The sequence below is a fragment of the Sapajus apella genome, unplaced genomic scaffold, assembly GCF_009761245.1.
Source record: "Sapajus apella isolate SASKATOON/1434 unplaced genomic scaffold, GSC_monkey_1.0 scaffold12, whole genome shotgun sequence".
In the NCBI taxonomy this organism is placed as follows: Eukaryota; Metazoa; Chordata; class Mammalia; order Primates; family Cebidae; genus Sapajus; species Sapajus apella.
Window position 1 is genome coordinate 4,196,209 of NW_022436952.1, and position 24,772 is coordinate 4,220,980.

The 24,772-nt window shown below is 39.4% G+C and overlaps 1 protein-coding gene and 1 long non-coding RNA gene across 4 annotated transcripts in view; both read left to right on the forward strand.

The window, feature by feature from the left end:
* Positions 1-24,772, forward strand: part of IKZF3 (IKAROS family zinc finger 3) — a 96,437-nt gene that overhangs the window by 31,283 nt on the left and 40,382 nt on the right. The window contains exon 1 of one of the 3 annotated variants that reach the window (XM_032279807.1): positions 16,658-16,666. The exons of the other annotated variants lie outside the window; for them this stretch is intronic. The gene's annotated coding sequence lies outside the window, so the exon portion shown is untranslated. Of the gene's footprint in view, positions 1-16,657; positions 16,667-24,772 lie in introns of those variants that run through there. 3 annotated transcript variants of the gene reach the window in all.
* On the forward strand, positions 6,132-20,065 carry LOC116552887. The gene is made up of 3 exons (XR_004269540.1): positions 6,132-6,142; positions 17,568-17,571; positions 19,286-20,065. It is a non-coding gene; the product is annotated as an uncharacterized LOC116552887 (long non-coding RNA).

A 24,772-nucleotide genomic window follows, 5' to 3' on the forward strand; every position in this document is an offset into this window, starting at 1 on the left:
TTTTTTTTTTTTTTTTTGAAACAAGAGTCTCACTCTATTGCCCTGGCCAGAATGCAGTGGTGCAATCTTGGCTCACTGCAACCTCTGCCTCCCACATTGTAGTGATTCTCCTGCCTCAGCCTCCCAAATAGCTGGGGTTACAGGTACCCACCACCACACCCGGCTAATTTTTGTATTTTTTAAATAGTGATGGGGTTTCACCATGTTGGCCAGGCTGGTCTCAAACTCCTGACCTCAAGTGATCTGCCAAACTCAGCCTTCCAAAGAACTGGGATTACAGGTGTGAACCATCATGCCTGGCCCAATTCAATTCAAATCTGATTCTAATTCCTGATGTTTGTGTAGATCCCACAGGTTACAGGCTCAGTTCCACATTACTGCACAGTACTGCCCTTGCTTCAGACACCAGTCTCAAGTACCAGGTCCCCAAGTTACCTGCACTTCTGTCTGATTAGCTACAAAATTAGGGACTCCCCTCCACATGCTAATAATTTGCTAGGATGACTGACAGTACTTGTTACATAACTCATTTATTCATTCCTTTACTGTCAGCTACTCTTCCTCCTCCTCACTGTTTATGCCCAAACTTTCCCCCTTTGGGAGGAACATTAGGCCACTGAACCGGTTTAGATTGTAGGCAGCAATACTAGTCTAGCAAGTACCTCTCCCTCAGTCAACTCCCATACATACAGGGTAAGGGTACACAGGTACAGAATTGGTGGGCTATTTCTACCACTAGGCAATATAACTGCATTCACTATTAACCCCAATTTTGCCAGATGGGGCAAAGACACAGCCTGGCTCATCAGGCCCTTAGGAATTCTGACATAAATGTTTAAAGCTATGGTTGCAGTTTCTTGCTTTAGGAATCATCTCTGTTTCTGGCACTTGCAGTTGCAGTGCCGGTCTTGCGACCACTGCATCTGGCAGGAAAGAGAAAGCTGTGGTGATGAGGTAGGGAAGGAAAAGGAAAGAATAGCCATCACACCAACATCCCCCTCTTTGGCAAGAATTGAATAGTCTTATCAGCATCCTCTCCTACCTTCTCTTCCCTAATCCACCAGAAAAACAGAGGAATCTACCTAGTGGGGACATTCCCTTAGCTCATTTGAGTGTGACCTCACACTTGTGCAAATGCATAAACCAACCCTACATGTCTGTACCTCACCCTGTTTTAGACAACCAGTGTTTCAATTGACTGCTCCACTTCTCTATCAAACTATTACTCTGAAGAGGATAACTCTTTACCCATTGTTTGACATTATGGGCTGTAAGTAGAGTACTCCTTAGTATGAAGAAATGTGGCTCAGCCATTCAAATTGGTGCAATATCTTCTGTTCTGATTCTTTCATGGTACTGACCATTTGTGTCTACCACTAGATAAGCTAAGTCCTGTCCAGAGTCAGTGTTTATCCCTGTCAAAACCAATTTGTAGGATGGGTGCAGTGGCTCACACCTGTAATCCCAGCACTTTGAGAGGCCTAAGCAGGAGGATCACTTGAGCCCAGGAATTCAGGACCAGCCTGGGTAACATGGTGAAACCCTAACTCTGTGAAAATAATAATAATAATAATAATAATACAAATAAATTAGCCAGGTGTGGTGGTTTGTGCCTGTAGTCCCAGCTACTTGGGAGGCTAAAGCTGGAGGATCACTTGAGCCTGGGAGATTGAGGCTGCAGTGAGCTGTGATCCCACCATTGCACTCCAGCCTGGGCAACAGAGTGAGATCCTGTCTCAAAAGAACAAAAACAGGCCGGGTGTAGTGACTCATGCCTGTAATCCCAGCACTTGGGAGGCTGAGGCAGGTGGATCATTTGAGGTTGGGAGTTTAAGACCAGCCTGGCCAACTGGTGAAACCCCATCTCTACAAAAAATTCAAAAATAGCCAGGTGTGGTGGTGCTCGCCTGTAATTCCAGCTACTAGGGAGGCTGAGGCAGGAGAATCACTTGAAGCCGGGAAGTGGAAGTTGCAGTGAGCTGAGATTGCACCAGTGTGCTCCAGCCTGGGTGACAGAGTGAGACTCCATCTCAAAAAAAGAACAAAAACAAAAATGATTTGTTGTCCTTGGGACTACCAGCATTGGCTCTTCCATGCAATCTACTGGCCAGCCATGTGTGGGATCTTCCCCCGGGGGTCTTCCCCATAGTCATCTACAATAACTGTCTCTTTTATTGGCAGACAGAATAGTTTGTTGCTATTTTGTGCCTCAGGGGGTGCAAGAGAATTCAGCTCATCTTCTGCAGTGGCTGTAGCACCCCCATCCTGTCTACTCATTTTATGGACCCACATGCTCACCTCAAACAAGCATACTGTGATACCTACTAATTGGTTCTGATCATCTTCCAATTTGGAAGGAGGGTCTTTTGCTGGGCATTGACATGTTTTACTTTAATGCATCCCTCATTCCCATAGTGATTTCCATAGGGCTGTGTCCCATATGAGAGTCCCTTTAATATGCCAGGTTTCCATTGCACTCTTGCCTTACCACATGGCCAGGCTGCTGGCCATTGCCCATGAATCAGAAACTGAAAGATATGGGCATTTATCACTGTTCAATTTTTCCATCACTTCTAGGAAAATAGCAGATTATTCAGCTCACCTAGCTGATTTGTTTTTACCTTCCTTAATTACAGTGGTGGTGTTCCAAACAGGATGTTGTCCATTTACCTTAAAACTAACATCCACAGCCCCAGGCATGGTGGCTTATGCCTGTAATCCTAAAACTTTGGGAGGCTGCACAGAGCAGGGGGACCGTGGACCCAGCCCAGGAAACCATTTTTTCTTCCTAGACTTCTGGGCCTGTGATGGGAGGGGCTGCTTTGAAGTCCTCTGATATACCCTGGAGACATTTTCCCCAGTGTCTTGGTAATTAACATTAGGCTCCCCATTACTTATGCAAATTTATGCAGCTGGTTTGAATTTCTCCTCAGAAAACGAGTTTTTCTTTTCTATCACATTGTCAGACTGCAAATTTTCCAAATTTGTTGCTCTGCTTCCTTTTGAATACTTTGCTGCTTAGAAACTTCTTCCACCAGATGAGCGTAAATTAGTTCAACCATTATGGAAGACAGTGTGGCGATTCCTCAAGGATCTAGAAATAGAAATTCCATTTGACCCAGCAATCCCATTACTGGGTATATACCCAAAGGATTATAAATCGTTCTATCATAAAGACACATGGACACGTATGTTCATTGCAGTGCTGTTTACGATAGCAAAGACCTGGAACCAACCCAAATGCCCATCGATGATAAACTGGACAAAAAAATGTGGCACATATACACCATGGAATACTATGCAGCCATAAAAAATGATGAGTTTGTGTCCTTTGTAGAGACATGGATGAACCTAGAAACCATCATTCTCAGCAAACTGACACAAGAACAGAAAACCAACACCACAAGTTTTCACTCATAGGCAGATGATGATCAATGAGAACACTTGGGCACAGAGAAGGGAACAACACTCACAGGGCTAGATCAGGGGGTGGAGGGGAGGGGAGGGGAGGGGAGGGACAGCAGTGGAGGGTGGGGAGGATGGGGAGGGATAACACCAGGAGAAATGCCTAATGTAGGCAATGGGGGAGGGGGGAAATAGAGACAGCAAACCACCATGGCATGCATGTACCTATGTAACAATCCTGCAGGATGCAGGACGTGCACATGTACCCCAGATCCCAAATACAATTAAAAAAAAAGAAAAGAAATTTCTTTCACCAGATACCCTAAATCATCTCTCTCAAGTTCAAAGTTCCACAGATCTCTAGGGTAGGGACAAAATATTGCCAGTCTCTTTGCTAAAGCATACCAAGAGTTACCTTTGCTCCAGTTCCCAAGAAGTTCCTCAACCCATCTGAGACCACCTAAGCCTGGACTTCATTGTCCATATCACTGTCGGCATTTTGGTCAAAAGGATTCAACAAGTCTCTAGGAAGTTCCAAGGCTTCCCAATATCTTCCTGTCTTCTGAGCCCTCTAAGTCTCTAGGAAGCTCCAAACTTTCCCACATTTTTCTATCGTCCACTGAGCCCTCCAAACTGTTCCTACCCCTGTCTGTTACCCAGTTCCAAAGTTGCAGCCACATTTTTGGATATCTTTATAGCAACACCCCATTCTCTGTGGTACCAATTTACAGTATTAGTCCACTTTCACACTGCTGTGAATACCCAAGACTGGGTAATTTATAAAGAAAAGAGGTTTAATTGACTCACAGTTATGCATGGCTGGGAAGGCCTCAGGAAACTTACAATCATAGCAGAAGGCATCTCTTCACAGGGCAGCAGAAGAGAGTGAGTGCCAGCAGGGTAAATACCGGATCTTGTGAGAACCCACTCACTATCACGAGAACATGGGGAAACTGCCCCCATGATTCAGTTACCTCCCACCAGGTCCCATCCATGACATGGGATTATGGGGCTTACAATTCAAGATAAGATTTGGATGGGGACACAGCAAACCATATCACCTGGGTAATGGGCATATTCAGTACATGAATCCTGATTATCACAAAGTCAGGTCCACATGGTTTGCATATGAAGCGTATCAGCTGCTTCATCTGGGTTGTTCCATTGAAAGGGGAAGTCAGATAGTTCCCCTTCTGCGGGTAAATGGACCTTATAATGGCTCATATCTGGTCCACCAGGTCAGCTGTTCCCTTGGGAACAACTTGCTATGTGTCTGGATTATGTGTAGCCATCTGTGATTGTTCCATAGTGAGCTATGGATCCTGTAGCAACCTAAACATGCTCTTCCACGCTGAAGCATTTAAAAGCCAAGATACTCCGCTTAAATTAGTTATTCTCACAATCCATTTTAGTAAAAATTCTTTAAGAAGCTGTTGGTACTGACCTATAAAATAAAGTAGCTTTTTCACACTATACCCCCTGGTTTCAGTAGTTTCTTGGTTTTGCCCTCCCCTACCTGGACCCTCTTTTTGGTGACCAGAGATCTTGGAGGCATTTTCTGTTTTTTTCCCACATATTTTTTCCCGTTAGAGGCAGCTTTGAGTCTAGCATCCAAAGTTCAGGCCCACTGGAATCTGAGCTTGGTCCAACAATAAGGTCCAACCCAACACTCTTTTTAACTTTCATTTTCGCTGTTACAGATAACAATAACCATTGGATTGTGTATTTCACTTTTTTCTTATTAGTTTGCATTTCCTTAAGCATTCAGTGAATCAACACCCCAGGAGTTGGGTTCATTTATAAACTTCATTGGTAACTTTTACCTTTAGTAACTGGCCGCAGCCCAGTGGCTGCTCCATAGGTGACTATATGGCCACTCAGGAATCAAAGTTTCCTCATCCCCTACCCTTTTATCTTTATCCTTCCAAACCACATGTTTCTGAGTTCCAGGTGACCCACACTTCTTCCAAATTGGACAAATTTGAGGGTTCCCACACCCTTTTTCAGGTTTGATAATTTTCTGGAATGACCCACAGAACTCAAAAAATTTATTTACATTACCAGTAAATAAATTTATTTACATTACCATTACCAGTTTATTATAAAAGATACAGCTCAGGAACAGCCAAATGGAAGGGAAGCATAGAGCAAGGTAGGGAGGACATGGAGCTTCCATACTTTCTCTGGGCATGCCACACCCCCAGCTCCTCTCTGTATTCACCAGCCTGGAAGCTTTCTGAATCTCATTGTTAAGGATGTTTATAGGACTCAGTCTCCAGCCCCCTTTCTTCCCTCTTCTTCCTTGAGGTCAGTGGGTGGGGCTGAAAGTCCAACTCTCTAATTACTAGGTCCTTCTAGTGAACAGCTCCATTCTGAGGCTATCTAGGGGCCCGAGCCCTAGCTACCTCATTAGCATAATCTAAGGTGCTATTGAAAGGGGCTCGTTATGAATGCAAAAGACACTCCTGTCCTTGCTACTTAGAGGCTGAGGCAGGAGGATCTAGTGAGGAAAAAAAAAAGACACTCCTATCACTCAGGAAATTCCAAGGGCTTAAGAAGTTCTGTGCCTGGTCCTGGGAGCAGGAACAAAGACCAAATATGTTTTTGTATTATACCACAGTTTGGAAAGTTCATTGAAATAGAAAGAAAAAAAAAAAAAAAAACCCACCTCTATCCTACCACCCAAAGATAGTCTCTATTAGCATTACAGAATACTTACTTCCAGGGTCTTTTGTAAGTTTTGAGCATTACATTATTATTACTCACATTTTATGGTAATATTTATGTTGATAAATCTAATCACTTTTGCTTTATGAAAGTTACTCAGATCTCATCTTAAATGTCATTTCATCAGAGAAGCTTTTCCTGGCAAAATTCAGTCATTATTTTAACACAGTCCCCTATTTTAATTCATCGCATGACACTGAACACAGATAACTTTGGAGTTTTGTTTAGTGTCTGCTTTCCTTCCAGCCTTTATTAACCTGGATCTTGGGCTGTTTTTTAACTTGTTAGATATTTACAGCACCTAGAACAGTACCTGGCCCTACTGTGGTAGGTATGCAATAAATATTTGTTGAGTAGGTGACTAAATGAAAGCCCTAGGTTGGTTATATGTGTGGATATATGTGTTTTTTAAAGGAAGAAAAGAAAATAGGCCGGGCGCAGTGGCTTGGCTTACCCCTGTAATCCCAGCACTTTGGGAGGCCAAGGTAGGTGGATTACTTGAGGTCAGGAGTTCGAGACCAGCCTAGGCAATATGGCAAAACCTCATCTTTACAAACAAAAAATTTTTTTCCTACACATAAAGAATTGTTTTAATTGGTCAAAAAAAATTTTTTTTAATTAGCTGTGTGTGTGCCTGTATTTCTAGCTGCTTGGGAGGCTGAGGTGGGAGGATCACTTGAGCCCAGGAGGCAGAGGTTGCAGTGAGCCAAGATCGCACCACTGTACTACAGCCTGGACAACAGAGTGAGACTCCGTCTCAAGAAAAGAAAATCATTTCTCAGAGTCTTTTTCTTTTGTCTTAAATGTCTTAAGAGATCAAGAAATGGAGTTCTTTGTCTAAAACTTCTGAGATTCAAATCACAGCTTCAATTAACATTCCAGCTGTGCCGAGCTATACATTAATTTGTACCAGTTTTTAACCACAGAGACAGAAAAATGCTGTCTGGCACAGGATGTGGTCATTTCTGCTGAGGAAAGGCATATGATGTTGTATCAGCTTCATGTAACTTGAAGGTGACATCCATGGAGTCTCACTCAAAATGAGGCAAATGATAGCTGTGCCTGTGGCTTGCTTTTTTGTGTGAGTTATGGTTTCTGACTTCTGGTAGGTAATACTATTAAGTTTATAGTTGAAATAGTGATCCCTATGCAACTGTTGGTTTGGGAATTTATAATTTATGTTATAAATTTGCTTTGGGCTCAGAGGTAACCTATGAGTTTTGTATTTTCAGGTAATTTGGGGTTAAAAAAAAAAGATTAAATACCCAAACATAAACAAGAAACCAATAATTTCCATTCAACAATAGGAATTTAATACTGTAAAGACCCAAGTGGTGAAGCACCTTGTTAGGAACCCATACGATAGTATCACCTTACCTCCAACTACATGTCAATGGATTAATAGGATGTCTGTGTAGAGAAGTATTTTTCCCAGTTGCTAGGGGTCTGGGAGTGTCATGAGTTCTTGATAGAGAATAGAAGATATGATCAATCGCCCTAAATAATTTGGGAAAGAGAAAAGAAACCGTTATTTACTCTAAGCTTTACTCAGAAAGAAATGAATAGGCTAATTTTGTTGTTGTTTTTGTTGCTGCTCTATTGCCCAGGCTGGAGTGCAGTGGCGCGATCTCACTGTAACCTCTGCCTCCTAATTTCAAGTGATTCTTGTGCCTCAGCCTCCTGAGTAGCTGGGACTACAGGCATGTACCACCATGCCTGGCAAATTTTTATATTTTTAGGAGAGACAGGGTTTTACCATCTCTACTAAATGGCCAGACTGGTCTCGAACTCCTGACCTCAAGTGTTCTGCCCACTTCGGCCTCCCAAAGTGCTAGGATTACACCACACCTGGCCTGAATAGGCAATTTTAATGCTGAAAGATCATTCCATTATTTTGCGATTAATCTGCAAACAGATTATAGTAGTCCCCCTTCTCTGCGGTTTCACCTTGTGCAGTTTCAGTTCCATGGTCAAACATTATCCCAAAATAGGTGCGTATAGCACAGTAAAACATTTTGAGAGAGCGTCAGTAATCACATACCTTTTATTATAGTATAATGTTATAATTGTTCTATTTTATTGTTAGTTGTTATTAATCTCTTACTGTGCCAGATTTGTAAATTAAACTTTATCATAGGTTTAGGAAAAAATATAGTATTCAGTCTTATACCACATAACATTTTGGTCAATGATGGACTGCAAAAACAGTGGTGGTCTCATATGTTAAGACCTATTTTTGCTGTATCTTTTCTATTTTTAGATACACAAATACTTACCATTGTGTTACAGTTGCCTACAGTATTCAGTACAGTGATATACTATATATATAACATGCTATACAGTCTAGGAGCAATAAGCTGTACCATATACCTGGGGGTTGTAGTGGGCCATACTGTCTAGGTTTGTATAAATAGTGTATTCTATGATGTTTGCATAATGAGGAAATCACCTAATGATGCATTTCTTAGAAAGCATCTCATGGTTAAGGAGCATGTGACTATATATAGGGTTTGGCACTATCTTCAGTTTCAGACATCCACTGAGGGTCTTAGAAAGTATCCTCTGTGGATAAGGGGAGACCACTGTACTATACTATTAACACTGGCACTTAATCTGGGTCATATATGTTTGGAAAAGGTGGTTACCAGGACCCTACTTTTATAAAATATATAATGTGATCAGTATATATAAATTATACACACTAAATTATAAAAACAATAGAATTTAAAAACAGCATTGACAATAAAAGATATACGTATTGCATAATAAGGCACCACTGCCTTATGCAGCACAGGAAAACATTAAGACTAGAGTTGGGCCCAGTGCTGTGGCACAAGCCTGTAGTCCCAGCTACTCAGGAGGCTGAGGCAGGAGGATCACCTGAGCCCAGGAGTTTGAGGCTGGAGTGCATTATGATCACATCTATGAATAGCCAGTGCACTCCAGCCTGGGCAATATAGCAAGACTCCATCTATAAAAAGAGAAAAGACTAGAATGAGAATCATACTTTTAAAGGTAATTAGGGAAATTTAGTTATAGTGTAATAATTATTTAAAAATATGCTTTAGAGAATTCTATTCTTTTTAAGTTTAATGGAACCATTTATTTTTTTAATGTCATTTTAAAGGTTTTAGGAACCAAGACCTGTCAGGGGTGTTTAAAATTCAGAATCATTGCAATCATGTTTAATTTATATGTTAAAAAAATGAAATATCATGTGCATCTTTATAGCTCTTAAAAAATTGTTTTATAGAAAATTTCACACCCTGATAGAAACACTCACTTTATTTTTTCTTTTGTGAAAGGACAGACTAATTTTTAGGGGAAAAAGTCTTTACCCCACTAGGGTTATTTTGATAACAAAACAAAAATACTTGGAACAAGCTTTTTATTATATTTTTGGAAAGAGGCACAATGCTTAGGAAAAAACTTCTTAAAAGTATTAACATTGGCCAGGCATGGTGGCTCATGCCTATAATCCCAGCATGTTGGGAGGCTGAGGCAGGCAGATCACCTGAAGTCAGGTGTTCAAGGCCAGCCCTGCCAACATGGTGAAACCCCTTCTCTTCTAAATATACAAAAATTAGCTGTGCATGGTGGTGCATGCCTGTAATCCCAGCTACCCAGGAGATTGAGGCAGGAGAATCGTTTGAGCCCAGGAGGTGGGGGTTGCAGCAATAAGCTGAGATTATACCACTGCACTGAAGCCTGGGTGACAGACCAAGCCTCCATCTCAAGAAAATGACACAACAAACAAAAGTGTTAACATTGAACATAAATACACTTGCTCACGATCCCACAGACATTGTGGTACTTTTTTTATAATATATTCCCAGGAGCTTAATGTGGGTATTGGCAAACTTTTTCTGTAAAGGACCAAATAGTAAATATCTTAGGCTTTGTGGGCTGTACAACCTGTTGCATCTTCTCAACTCTGCCATTGCAAGGTAAGACAACTGTAGAAGGTCCATAAATGAATGTGAGTGGCTTTGTACCAATAACACTTTATTTACAAAAATAGGCAGTGGGTTGTATTTGACCTGCAGGCCATAATTTTACTCCTAACCTAGTGTATACATTTATTGTATAATGAGTTAAGAAAAGTTTTGGCTCTTGAAAGGAGCAATGTTTGTGTAAACATTTCAAAAGGGCATCAGTGAGGATTCTAACACTATTATTTTAAAAATTAGAAAAATATATGTCACTAACAGCTGTTTATCACATGAACATATAGTTGATAATCACTCTATTTACATAAATTAGACATGAATAAAGCCATATGTAGACTAAATGTTGTGTTAACATTTAGTTGGTTTTCTCCTTTATTCATGAAAATTTAAATCTAACAAGCTAATGTACTGGGAATATTTACATCAACTCAAGTTTGTTTCTTCAGGAGGCCTTTTTATACCCACCTCCCACCGTGTGGTCTCAGAGCTGAATTTTTAAGGGCATGTTCAATTAGTACTTGTTTAAACATCGAATTATATTCTATTCAAAATTGTTTGTGCATGACAAGCTTTCACACCATTATATCATAAACTTTTTGAAAAAAGGAGCCCTAACCTATATTTACATCTTTCTAAGAACACTTACCTATGAAGTGGTATAATCCAGCCAGATTGGAAAACACAAAAAATGAGGAAGTTCAGAGTTCTTTTTCCAGCCTGCTCATTAACTTCTATGAACAGTTATTATTTCTCCTCCTCTTAGTGACCAACTGTAACTATCTTCGGACTGAACTTGAGCCATAGGAAATAACCCAGAGAACAGTGTCTTTATTTTTGTTTAGCATCCAGTGAGTGCTGGGAATATCACATGCACTTTGATCCATACAAAAGATTTGGGACCTTCTACTTGGATCTAAAATGTCAGTGAGATACTGTGATGTCAAAAGCAAGAGTTAAAACAATACTACAACATATCATGAGAAAGAATATTCTTGTTGCTTATATCTTGGCCTGTGATCACAGAGCAACACAATAAAATAAAAACCTCTGAGTATCAAGGCTAGAGAGATGTGTTTCATGCCAGTGTACTGAGGGATATTAACTTGGTAGAGATAAGACACAAGATGGTGGGATGTCATCCCAGCAAGGCAATTGTCATGTACAAACAATTTCAGATAGAATGTAATTAGGTGCTTAAACAAGTGGAAAAGACATGGCCTTAAGGGCAGAATGACTGAAATGGAACTCTTGCAGCTTTTTGTTTCAGTCCTTCTTCCTCTGAAATTGGATTCCCATCTTTGCCATTTCCTACTTGGAAAATAGAAGGAAAGATTCTGTCATGAGCATATATGTTATGAGGTTTGTGATGCATTTGCTGATAGTATTATTTTTCTTCTTTGAATAGTTGAGGAATAAAAGTTTGGCTACTGACCCCCTGTATTTAGCACTCTATGGGCCCTCCATTTTTCAGCAGCCCCATCAGCCACTATCTCTTTCTACTTACACAAGCCATTTGTTCTGGAGCTGCCGTAGGGGTAATAAGCACATAATATACCTCGATACCCATCAACACTAGCTGTTTACCCTGCCCCAGTTGCACATTTACCCTTTGTCTTAGTTTCCCAGGGCTTCCATAATAAATTACCACAGCAGGGTGACAAAACAACAGAACTTTTTTCTCTCATTGTTCTGGAGGGTAGAAGTTCAAAATCAAGGTGTCAGCAGGACCATGGGAAGAGCCTAGGAGGAATTCTTTTTTGCCTCTTTCTAGCTTCTGGTGGCTTCCAGCAATGCTTGGTATTCCTTGGCTCATGCCTCTGTTGTCATGCAGGCTTCTTCTCTGTGGGCATCTCTTGTTTTTCTTCTCCTCTAGGGAAACTAGCCATTGGATTTAGGGCCTACCCTAATTCAGTGTGACCTCATCTTAACTAACTACATCTACTATGACGATATTTCCAAATAAAGTCACATTCTGAGGTTCCAGGAGGACATGAATTTAGAAGGGACATTGTTCAACACAGTACACCCTTCATCTCCTGACCCCAACTAAATATCAAATAGATCTGATACCCATCATGAAATAGATTTCTTTTTTAATGAATTGTACAGTGGTGATCAATCAGTGTATGCATTTAATTATTTCCATCCTGTAAGAGCTATGGGTCTTGCCAGATTTCATGAGAAAAGTTGAATTTGATCATTTTGAAAGGCCTTACATTTTCTCTATTGTGACATCTTGTGCAATGTAGATGCTTAGATCAAAGATAAGAACTTTAATTAGAAAATTTGCTGAAAAATATAATTCTTCCCCCTCTTAGGAGACAGCTCTCATCTTCAGTAGCTTTCCATGGCATAGTCTCAGGCCCTTTTGAGGTGTGCAACTACTTTGATGCTTTTGAAAGGGTGGGGGAGGGAAACTAAGCCACATGTGTGGTTTATGGATGCTAATTACCACCACATTTAGATGTGTGAAGAAGGGTGGCTGGAGCGAGCTGGGAGAGACCGAGTCAGCCTCGCCTAGGCACTGGCTGAGGCTCCCGCGGTACTGCTCAGCACACGCAAATGTATGCTTCAAAAGGAAGTGCCGTTTTTTATCAAAATATTACATCTCTCAAGCCCAGATCAAGACCTGTCACTCATGGGATGCAGGGGTTATCTGACAAAATCAGCAGTGCTCTGCTGCAGAAGTTCACTCACAGGGGATTTCTGTAAGTGCTTACCATGGGTAGAGCTTTTCAGCTTGTGCTGTGTCCAACGGGTAAGTTCTGTTAGTGATAAAACCAAGACATCGCTCCCTGAATCTCTTTTTTTTTTTAATCACTCTGTCACTGAGGCTGGAGTGCAGTGGCACGATCTCGGCTCACTGCAGCTTCAACCTCCTGGGCTCAAGTGATCCTCCCACCCCAGCCTCCAGAGTAGCTGTGACTGCAGTTGCATGCTACCACGCATGGCTAATTTTTTTTTTTTTCTGTAGATATGGGGTCTCACTATGTTGCCCAGGCTGCTCTGGAACTTTTGGACTCAATTGATCCTCCTGCCTTGGCTTCTCAAAAGTGCTGGGTTTACAGGCATGAGCCCCTGTGCCTGGTCCTTGAAACTTTTTAACAGAAAACATCTTTGGATTTGTTTTTTCATAACTAAGCTGTTAGCACAGCAAACTAAAAGGAATGTATAGGAAGATATTTGACATCTGCAAAAGGGCCATAGGCAGTTGCAATGGTTAACAGAAAAATTGGGCGGCCCACTGTCCTTAGTGGATCCTCTGGAGAGTTTTCTCCCTTCTTTTTGCTTTCTTTATCCTGGAAGCAGTAGTGTCGGTGCCTCCTTTCAGCTGGATTAAGAGAATGCATAAAACACCCTTATGTACCTGCTAACTTTCATAGCAGCTTTTCTTGCCAAGTGAATTCTGCTGTTCAAATAAACTTTGACACCAGGCATGGTGACCCGAGTCATTGTATACCTTGGTGCAGTTTGATAGCTACAGGAAGATACCCTGCTGAGGGATAAATGAGGAGTCCCAGTGGTATGCCAGAATCAGCTCATAGTTGCTTGTTAAATTTTCAGGAATTTTGCATGCTGGCTGACTCCATGTTGGTAGCTTGAAATTGGCCATGGTGGAGTATTTATACCACTGACATCAGTAAATGCCACCAATAAGCCTTTCCCCCATCCTGAGCTGGTTGTTAAGCATTTACCAGCACACCACTGGACTGAAGACTGAACGAAATCCTGTCCTGGCTCATGAGAACTATCTTTTTTTTTTTTGTTTTTGTAATTTGTCAGCCCAAAGGGATTTTGGGTTTTGGGTGTTCTGTTTTGTTTTTGTTTTTATTTTGTAATTCGCATGAAAGAGAATAGTGTTAGAGATGAGAAGAGTACATGAGCTCTCTGCACAACATAGTAGATGGGATCCAGAAATTTTATCTTGTAAAATATGGGGGGTCACGTTATTACAAGTAAATGAAATATAGTAAATATAGTAGATGGGTTTTTTTTTGGTTTTGGCAGGGTTTTTTTTTTAGTATATACTGTTAACAAAAAGCACAAATCAATGACAGTGAAGCTTAGACTGGACACAATTGACCATACATTAAACCTTAAAAGACCCAAATGATCATGAGGCAGTTACTTCCTATCCATTCCCATAACATAATAACTTTAGTTTGCTGTTGTCAGAGAAGTGGGCAAGGGTAGACAACTGGAGGCAATCAGCAATTCTGTTACATCCAAATTTGTACACACTGTGTTGTGGCCGGGTCTTATTGTGTACTTGATTGTGTCCCAAAGACATGGCAAGGACAGTTTATAGTTGTATTCTTTTATGCCAAAGTTCTGGGAATATAGTAAACACTCAGTGTTTATCCATTTTGCTTTCTGCCTTTCCATCGAACCATCCATTTATCCATTTATCCCCTGCAATGTTCACAAGTGCTCACTAAGTAAGTATTGGCTCATTAACTAAAGTGAAGAACAGCATGTGAGTACATTTTGGCAATGGGGTCTTTTATTTTAGTAGTGTTCTTCAAACGCTGGGAAAACTTTCCAAGGATTGCATGGGAGTAAATGATTTTAAGAGAATCAGTTTCCAGGTCCACAACTTCAGTATATTCTCTTCCTCTCTTCCTAAAACTGATCTGCCTAGAAGACTGCTGCCATTGAACTAGCTTGCTTTATTTCTTCCTCTTTCTTTCTTTCCTTCCTTCCTTCTTTCTCTCTCCCTCTCCTTCCTTTATTTTCCTTTCCTTTGCTTTCCTTTCCCTTCCCTCCCCTTCTTTTCCTTTCCCTCCCCTCCCCTCCCCTCCCCTCCCCTCCCCTCCCCTCCCCTTCTTTCTTTTCTTTTGACAGGTTGTTGCTCTGTTGTCCAGGCTGGAGTGCAGTGGGATAATCACAGTTCACTGTAGCCTTGACCTCTTGGGCTCAAGCAACCTCAACCTCCTGAGTAACTAGGACTACAGGCACGCACCACCATGCCCTGCTAATTTTTTAATTTTTTGTAGATTGGTCTCACTGTGTTGCCTAGGCTGGTCTTGAACACCTGGGCTCAAGTGATCTTCTTGCGTTGGTCTTCCAAATTGCTGAGGTTACAGGTATGAGCCACCATGCCCAGCCTTCCTTCTCCACTTTGTAAAAGAAAAGAACATTTCTCACCCATCTCTAAGGAGTAAGTACGTCCAGGATGCCAAACAATAGATCAGTTAGATAATTTCTTTTATCAGACTTTCATGAATTATTTCCCCTCTATCCTTCTCATTAGGAGACACATTCCCAACAAATTTTACTTTTTGCATTTGGTAATTATTGATCAAAAATTATAATATACTTATATTGTTTTACTCCATTGTATGTTAATAATTGTAATGCTAATTCAACCCAGAAGAAAACACATTTTGACACATAGCACTTTATGTTAACAAAATTACTTTATTGGGTTTTTTTTTTGTTTTGCTGCAGATACATATAATGGATTGAACAATAGATGACTCAAGCATATAAAGAGTACTACATTAGGATAAAATTCCATGGGGGAAGTGAAATGGAAATAGAAGTTCAAAGAGAAATTTTCTGATTTTCTTGAAAAGCTTATTATGTATTTTTAAATTTATGATGGAGTAAATCAAATTACAAATATGTATATATTCCTAAGTAGATACATTTGAAAGGGTGTGGTAACAGTTTAAACTATCATTATTTACAACACACGAACTGTATGCTTTCATTTTAAAATATTTAAACTCATGATGAAAAATTATAGTTATCAACCTAGTATGCACTTATTGTCTGCTATGCATAAGAGAGTTATATAATTTTTCAAAATTCTTTCAAGGGTGCTGGAGCAAAACATTAGAAAAATACCTACCACTATTATATGAAGTATACAAAATGTAGCACAGAGGTGTCTGTAAGCCCGAGCCTATCTAAAGGTCAAAGGCAGAGATTCTTAAAGCTGAGATCTCAGGGTTTGAGAAACCGATCAATAGTATGTGAAATTTTGTGTTTATGGGTAGGTGTACCTTTTTCTAGGCAAAGAGTACAGTTCTCAAAGATGTTCATAACCTAGAAAAGATTAAAAAGACCTGACCAAAGCATGTGAAGTCTTAAGACACTTGACGTTGCTGTTTTCTTAATAGTTTTATATGCATTGGTATGTGGAGTTGCTTCCAACAAAAATTTTGGTTCAGTTGTTTGTATACAAAAGAACACTAATTATAAAAAATAATGTAATAGATACAATCCACCTTTCGTCCTCATTATCCCTAAATCCTACATCAATCTTTTAATTTTATTCCTTGCTTATTCAAAGGCCTTTTCTTTTTCTTAATTTTGAGGGAGAAAATTACAGTTGCTTCATCCATAGAAAAATGCTGAATGGAAATTTGGAAAACAGTTTTTAAAAGAATAGACATCATCTGCCCCTGACAGTTCTGTCCTGTGGTTTCTCCTGGGATCTAATCAGCAGTCTAGCAATAGGTTGACGTAGTATTCAGGCTCAGAATTAGGAAAATTACATTTGAGGTAACTAATAACACAATACGTTCAAAGCTTTGGATTTTAAAGTGACACACACACAGCAGGTGAATGAAGATGTCAGTACTAGGCCTAAAGGAGGACCCTGGTAATCCAGCCCTTGGTGTATAACCTTCAAACACCAATAAACAAGATTATCTGGATTTAACATGTGACCTTTCTCATTTTGACTGGTAGGTCCAGATGTTTTCTCATTTAGCTGCCTGGTTGAAATCTGCTTTAACTGACTGCATTTGGATCTAGATTTGAGGTTGCAGAAATGACAGTCCTGAAAAATATATTCTGCAGTGGGTGATGCTGTCTAAACAGTAACATATGGAGAGCCACGGTTTAATATTCAAAAATAATTTGTGACCTTACCCTTAATAGATTTGCTAATTATGTCAACTGAATAAGTAAAAATGGGATCATGATAGATATTTCACTATATTCATCAGTCTGGTGGCATTAAAGACATTGACAAGATGTGTTAGAACCAGGCTTTTCTGCACCTGCGTCTACAGAAGCAGAAATCTCAGCCAGTACCTTGTTACCCTTTCTTACTCCTCAAGTAAGTTCATAGCAGCCCTAGAGAAAATAGGAAAGGCTCTTTGTTAACTTCTTTTAAGTCAGTCTAGGCTGTGGTAATACCTCCCATCCACCGACATTTGAACAAACAACATTTAATGGTCCATTATTACCTCTCTTCTTTACTTGGAGCCCAGAACTCTCTCTGGCATTTTTATATGACCTATTCCTTATTTACCATCAGCTTGATTTTCTGGTTCTAGTCCTTCAGGTTGTACTAGTTCATTCTCTCTATGAGATCATATAAAAAAGATAATTCTTTATTTTCTTATTTTGTCTTATGAGACACCTCACCTTCCTGAATGAACCCTCAGAGAACTTCCCCAGATGCATTTATACCACTGCTGCTTTGCAGTTCAGAGATAGTGCTCATTAACTAATTAATAATCACAGCCTAGTAAAACATACTAAATTATTAACAGAATAGAAGGTGGGACAGTATGGTCCATAAAAGCACAAAATATGACAAAGAAGTAATACATTCTTATGTATCTGGATCCTTATGGATTTTAGCCCAATTTAGAAAAAGCAAAAATCAGTAGTTACGTATTTGTCTGAAATTGATAATAAAATAACTAAGTATGGGAAATGTCCAATCAGGCCAACTCTCCTATACTTGAATTTTTTAATCCTCCTTTCCTACTGTCAAGTAGCAGGTACCCCTTGTGTTTTTCAATGAGCTAAATCTTGTTAATTTTGTTGAAAGGGAATGAAATCAGTAGCACAGGAACAAAAGGAGTTAAAGATAGTCTTCTGAGCATATGTCATATGGAAGTAATCATAGCTTGAAAACTATACTTAATCACGATGCTTCTTGTAATCGTTGGTGAATGGGTAGCTAAACATTCTCTTTTTGGGACAGAGTCAGTATCAGAGCTATCAATTTTATTTTGTTTTGTTTATCTGTATAGATTTCTTTTTAAAACAGCTTTAATGTGCTTATAATTTATGTACCTTTAAGTGTTCAATTCAATGACTTTTCTAGAAAATTTACAGAGTTGTACAACTACCACCACATTTTAGAACATTTCCATCACCCTAAAAAACCCTTTGGACCTGTTTGTAGTTGATCCCATTCCTGCCTGCAGCCTCAGGCAACCACTAATCTTACTTCTGTCTCTAAAGAGTTACTGTTTCTGGGCATTTCATATAAATGGAATAATACAATATGTAATATTTTGTTTCTGGCTTCTTTTACCTAGCATCAAGTTTTTGAAGTTCACCTATGTTGCTGCATGTATCAGTAGTTTGTTTCTTTGATTTTTTCTTAAAATTTTTGAAATGGGATCTCACTATGTTGCCCAGGCTGATCTCAAACTTCTGGGTTCAAGTGATCTTCTCACCTCAGCCTCTGGAGTAGCTGACAACGGAGAGAGGCCCCGTCTCTACAAAAAAAAAAAAAAATTAAAAAATAGTACCAGCTACTCAGGAGGCTGAGGTGGGAGGATTGCTTGAGCCCAGGACGTCGAGGCTGCCTAGTGAGCCATGATCATGCCACTGCACTCCAGCCTAGGCAACAGAGTCAGACTCTGTCTCAAAAAAAAAAAAGAATACAATTGTATTTATATGGTACATTTTGATTATCAATTCACTGTTTGATGGACATTAAATTGTTTGCATTTTTACTTCTATGAACATTTTATGTACAAGTATTTATGTGGACATAGGTTTTCACTGCTTTTGAGCAGATACCTAGGAATAGAATTATTGGCTTGTATGGTAAATTTATGTTTAATTTTATAAGAAACTGCCCCTATATTAGTTATTGATCGCTGTGTGACAAATGACCCCAAACTCTAGCAACTTAAAACATATTATCCCAGGAATGCAAGCACAGCGTATCTGGGTCCTCTCCTTCAGTCTCTTTCAAGGCTGCTAACCAGATATTGACCTGAACTATGGTCTCATCTAAAGACTTGACTAGGGAAGGATCAGCTAGCTTCCAAACTCACTCATGTGGTTGTTGTCAGGATTTAGTTTCTGAAGACTGTTAGACTGAAGGCCTCATTTCTTCACTGGAGGTTGGCCAGACACTGCCTTCAGTTCATTGTTCTTCAGCTTACTTCATCCCAGAAGCTTGCAAGAAGCACGAGAGAGAGAGAGAGAGAGAGAGACAGAATGGATGCATTCCATCACTTTTCCATGTTTTTTTCATTAGAAGCAATCACCCAGGTCTAGCCCACACTGGAGGGGAACATTATACAAAGGTGTGAATGCTAGGGGCGGTTTTAGAAGGCTGCCCACCATACTGCCAAACTGTTTTCCAAATGGCTGTATCATTTTACACTCCCACCAGCAATGGATAAGGTTTCTATTTTCTTCACAGCCTTGCCAATGCTCTTTATTGTGTCTTTTTCATAGTAACCATTCTAGCAGGTGTGAAGTCGAATCTCATTATGGTTTTAATTCACACTTCTCTAATGACTGATGATAATGAGTGTCTTTTTATTGTTCTGTTGTCCATTCATATAATTTCCTTGGTGAAATGTTAATTCACATCTTTTGTGCATTTTTAAAATTTTATTTATTACCTTAGAAAAGCTAAAGACTACTTTTGTGCATTTTAAAATTGGATTATTTGTCTTATTATTGAGTTGTAGGATATTTTCATTTATGAATCATGTTTTCAGTGTTATAGCTAAGAAGTCTTTGCCTATCTCAAGGTCATGAACATATTATGTGTCAGCTACTATGTTACGCCTTTATATATATTATTTTACTTGGTTTCATTACTATAACAGCCCTATTAGATATAGATATTATCATTATTGCAACACAAATGAGAAAATTCACAGAAGTCCAATAACTTGCTGAGGTCACACAGCTAGTTAGTACAACTTGAACCTCGGTTCTGTCTTACTCCAAAGCCCATGTTCTTTTATCAGAAACTTAAAAAAAAAAAAGGCATTCAACTCTACTTTCAGTGGAAAAAATAAGTTAAATACCATATTGCCCTTTCCCTATAATTACTGATACCCATCTGATGTTACTTGAATATTGTTACCAGAAACCTCTCCAGGTTCATTAGAATTTGCCATGTGAAATAGAAAGGACATAGATTCTTAGTTGGCCAGATTCCATTTTAGTTTTATGCTGCCAGACAATATTTCTTCCACAGTTTCTGGTAAAGCTAGGATGTATCTTTGCTTGCAGCCTTGAAGTATGTTACTGGGCAGCTGTTAAGCAGTTGTTACACTTCACCCCAGGGATGAACATGTTCCAGTGACAAGATAGCTTATTCCCTTGTGTGCTTTCAATGTCGTATATTCACCTAGGAGAAGTCAGTGCTGAGTTTCTTCCATTATCTCTCAGTGCTCTAATTCCATTATTTGAAAACCAGGGAGGAAGGAAGGGAGGAAGATGGCAAATGTTAAATTATTTTCTTATATATATATTTTTTTAATTTAATGCTAAAAAGAGCAAGAATCTTCTAATTCTTAATCCTTATACTCATTTCCTTCTCGTCCAAGAACCCTTTATATCTTTTGGGTCTGATTGTTATACCTTAAGTTAGAAATACAATTTAATGTTTCCCTCTATCCTGGGCTAATATGCTAGCTTTAGGCAAAATTGCAATCTGTGCAGTTTTTTAAAACACTGTCAACCGTAATTTTGTATTTGAAGCAAATAGCAGTATAGTTGTTCATGCTTTTCTTTCTTTCTTCTTACTTTCCTTCCTTCCTTCCTTGTTTAGTAAGTAGTCACTGAGCTCTGTTTCAGGCACAGTGCTAAATGTTGATAGAAGCAGAATAATATACAGACATTGACTTCAAACAGCCACTATGCAGAGAGGACAACGGAGAATATTATAGGAAGAGTAGATTTGGAAAGAGAGAAGAAATGGGAGAGATAATGAGCTTGTTTGCAACTTGTTGAGTGTGAGATAAGTGTTGGAAATTCATGAAGTGATTGTATATGTCAGGAAGTATATGTCTGCAGCTTCCCAGGCCTTGAGAGTCAATAGCAATAAAAACTCGCATCAGGAGACAGAGTATGTAAAGTGAAAAGGCAAAAGTTTCGAGAAATAAGCCCCGGGAGATAATTCACATCTAGGAGACAGAGAAAGAGAAGTAAATAGAGGGAATAAGTAAATAAGTGAGGTAGGAGTAGAACCAGCAAAGAATAAGCTAAGGAAAGAGGTTTAAAAAGCAGGGACTGGCCAGTGTCATCCTATTGCAGAATGGTGGAGTAGGAAGGGCAGAAGCCAGACCACAGTGGGCAACGAAGTCAACTAGAGGACTGGCTATCACTGTCGGGCATGGGCCTTATTCTGATGCATTAAGAGAAACTACATACTGCATGACAGCATCAGAAATCTATAGACAACTTAGGGTTATGTTGTGATTTACTACTTCTTCTCTGCCTGGCCTGGTTATTATCACTAAACTGGTTCAGGCTGCCCAAGTTCATTCATTTATTCAGTTTCTTTTTTTTTTTTTTTGAGACGGAGCCTCACTGTTGTCCAGGCTGGAGTACAGGGGAGTGATCTTGCCTCACTGCAACCTCTGCCTCCCGAGTTCAAGTAATTCTCCTGTCTCAGCCTCCTGCATAGCTGGGACTATAGGCACGTGCCACCACATCCAGCTAATGTTTTCTATTTTTAGTAGAGATGGAGTTTCACCATGTTGGCCAGCCTGGTCTTGAACTCCTGGCCTCAAGTGATCTGCCTACCTTGGCCTCCCAAAGTGCTGGAGTGCTGGGATCACAGGCATGAGCCACCACACCCAGCCCATTCATTCAATTTCTAAAGTAACTCCGCCCTTGTCAGGTTCTGGCGACACAAATATTATTTAAACCTGCTCCTCACCTTGAAAATATTCCTAGTCTATATGGGAAATAAATACACTAACTGTGATATAACACAAAACATGCTGTATACACCAAGAACTACTTATGCTCTAGATATAGAAGACATTTTCATTCCTTCCTTTACCTGTGACCCTGAGTTTGGTATTGTGACAGAAAGTTTTTTTAGCCAATTTAATTGTATTTGGGTGACAGTTTTTAAATTCTACTAAGAATTGTATCTTAACATCCTTTAAACTTTTTCACTGCTTTTTTTTTTTTTTTTTTTTAAGAGTGAATATTCTATGCAAGGGAATTTTTAATGAAAAGGAAGTTTTTTTCCTTTGGATTTATAAATGAAGTTCCTACCAGATGCATACTTTAGTCTATGTTTTGTTTAGGCAAATCCAAAACTTCAACCTCTTTAAAAAATGTATTTTTATCCATTATTTTTTGATAGGTAGAACTTATTTCTCAAAAATATAAATACAAAAGAGTTTAATATGTAGATGAAAATAATAGAAAAAGTAATTGTTATAAGGGGCAGAAATGAAATAATATATTTGTAGACTCTTTATAGTTTAGAAAGACCTTTCATACTTCATGGCCTTCAGTCCTCACAATTCTGGATAAAGAATTATACCTGGCCCCATGACATTTGAAGAGCTTAGCCCAGCTGAGAAGCTGGAACCTTACCTACTGCTGATGTGTAGTGTCTTTCTGTTGTAAAAGTAGTAAATCTCCTGTTGTTCTAATGGGGAAGTAAAGAATTGCACTGAAATTATTATTTTTTAAATATTATTATTATGCCCATGAATGAGCTGTTTGATAGATAAGGCAAAGATTAATGTTATTAGTAAAATTGAGGGTGGTTCCTTTGAAACGGAAACTTTTTGTATGCTAATATCTTGTGTTTGAAGTGATGTGATTTACTGATAGCCAGTTTAGATTTTTTTTTTTTTTTGAGATGGGTGTCACTCTGTCACCCAGGCTGGCTGGAGTGCAGTGGCATGATCACAGCTCACTGCGGCCTGGACCTCCCCAGGCTCAGGTGATCCTCCCACCTCAGCCTCTTGAGGACCACAGGCATGTGCGACCATTCTTGGCTAATTTTTTTTGTGTTTCTTGTAGAGATAAGGTTTTGCCATGTTGCCCAAGCTGGTCTCGAACTCCTAAGCGCAAGCGATCTGACTGCCTTGGCCTCCCATAGTTTAGATTCTCTAAGGGCAAATTTTAAAGTCCAATGACTTTAATTTTTTTTTTTTTTTTTTTTTTGAGACGGGGAGTCTCACTCCAGGCTGGACTGCAGTTGCATGAACATAGCTTACTGCAGACTTGACCTCCTGGGTTCAAGGGAGTCTCCTGCCTTAGCCTCCTGTGTAGCTGGGACAACAAGCACACGTGACCACACCTGGCTAACTTTTTGATTTTTTGTAGAGACAGGGTCTTACTTTGTTGCCTAGGCTGTTCTCAAACTCCTAGGCTCAAGCAATTCCCCCTCCTCTGCCTCTTGAAATGCTGGAGTTACAGATGTGAGCTATCACACCTGGCCAAAAATATATTTCAGTGAGAACTTAAACCTATAGAATTTTATCCAAACCTGTATTGAGATGTCAGTATTTCGTCTCTTGTTAGCCTGGTTCACCTTTTTCACTTTTTTCCTAATTTAAAAATAGGCATTTTCAAAATTAACAGATGTTCATTATTTTCAATTTTAAAAGATAAAAAAGAAAACATAATGGATTTTATAAACCGATGACCAAAAGTTTAGTTTGCATTGAAGCTTTATAATTTTACTGGTTAGCAAATATTAAAACTTTCCTTACTCTTTAGTTCTCAAAATATCATCGGTTTCTCTCTCTCATTACTTTACATACAAAAATGTAAATTAGAAAACAAAAATGACCCATCGTTTCACTGTTCTTGTTCCTAATACAAAGAGGTCATTGTGGGAAAGAAGTATAGATATTAATTTTATAAGGAAAACTGTTCTAGTTAATCTGTTTGCGCTAGATTGGGTGACAGTAACAAACTTTGTAGATGGAATACCTACAGTACATATATCTCCCATTTTGCTCTTTAGTGCTTCAAGCTTCTAAATCCTATTAACAGCTGTCAAAACCCGGTAAACTATTTAGATGCTTTCACAATTTGTTTAATTGGATAGTTAGAAAATGGCATGCTAGAAAAGCCCATCCCCCACCTTTCTTTTAGCCTGGCTGAACATCTGTAGCATTAGGGCCTCATTATCTCTGAATTGGCATAGCAAATCAGTGGCATCATTAAAATGCCACATTAAGATGATTAAGCTTCTTTGTTATCCAGTTGACTTTTGCATGTGCTGAGGATTTCATGGTTATGACCCCCGATCCTTGTAAAACACTTAAATGACATCACCCTTCCGCGCCTTCCCTAACATCCTCTATCTTGTTTCGTCCCTTCTCATAATGTCTCTAGCAAACCTGAAGATATTACTTTCAACTTTGTCCTTCTTGGAGTTGGATTGTCGGATCTCATAGTTTAAGGTGGAAATTTAGAACCCCTTTTTTACACTGGGAAATTCCTAGTAACAACATGCTCTCCAAGATACCCAAGTTGCCTGTTCTGTTTGCCATCTTTGATAGGTTCTTCTCTCCAACTGAGCATTTTATGTGCCCGTAAAAACAAACTGAGGCACAGTTGGCTGAGACTGCTATTGCCCCTGAAGGATTTAGATGTTGGATCCTTTCCAGGACCCATTGTTTTTGAGTGTCTCAGGTGAAACCAAAAATGTCTACTTTGGAGTGCAGGCCTTTCATGTGATAACCATCACC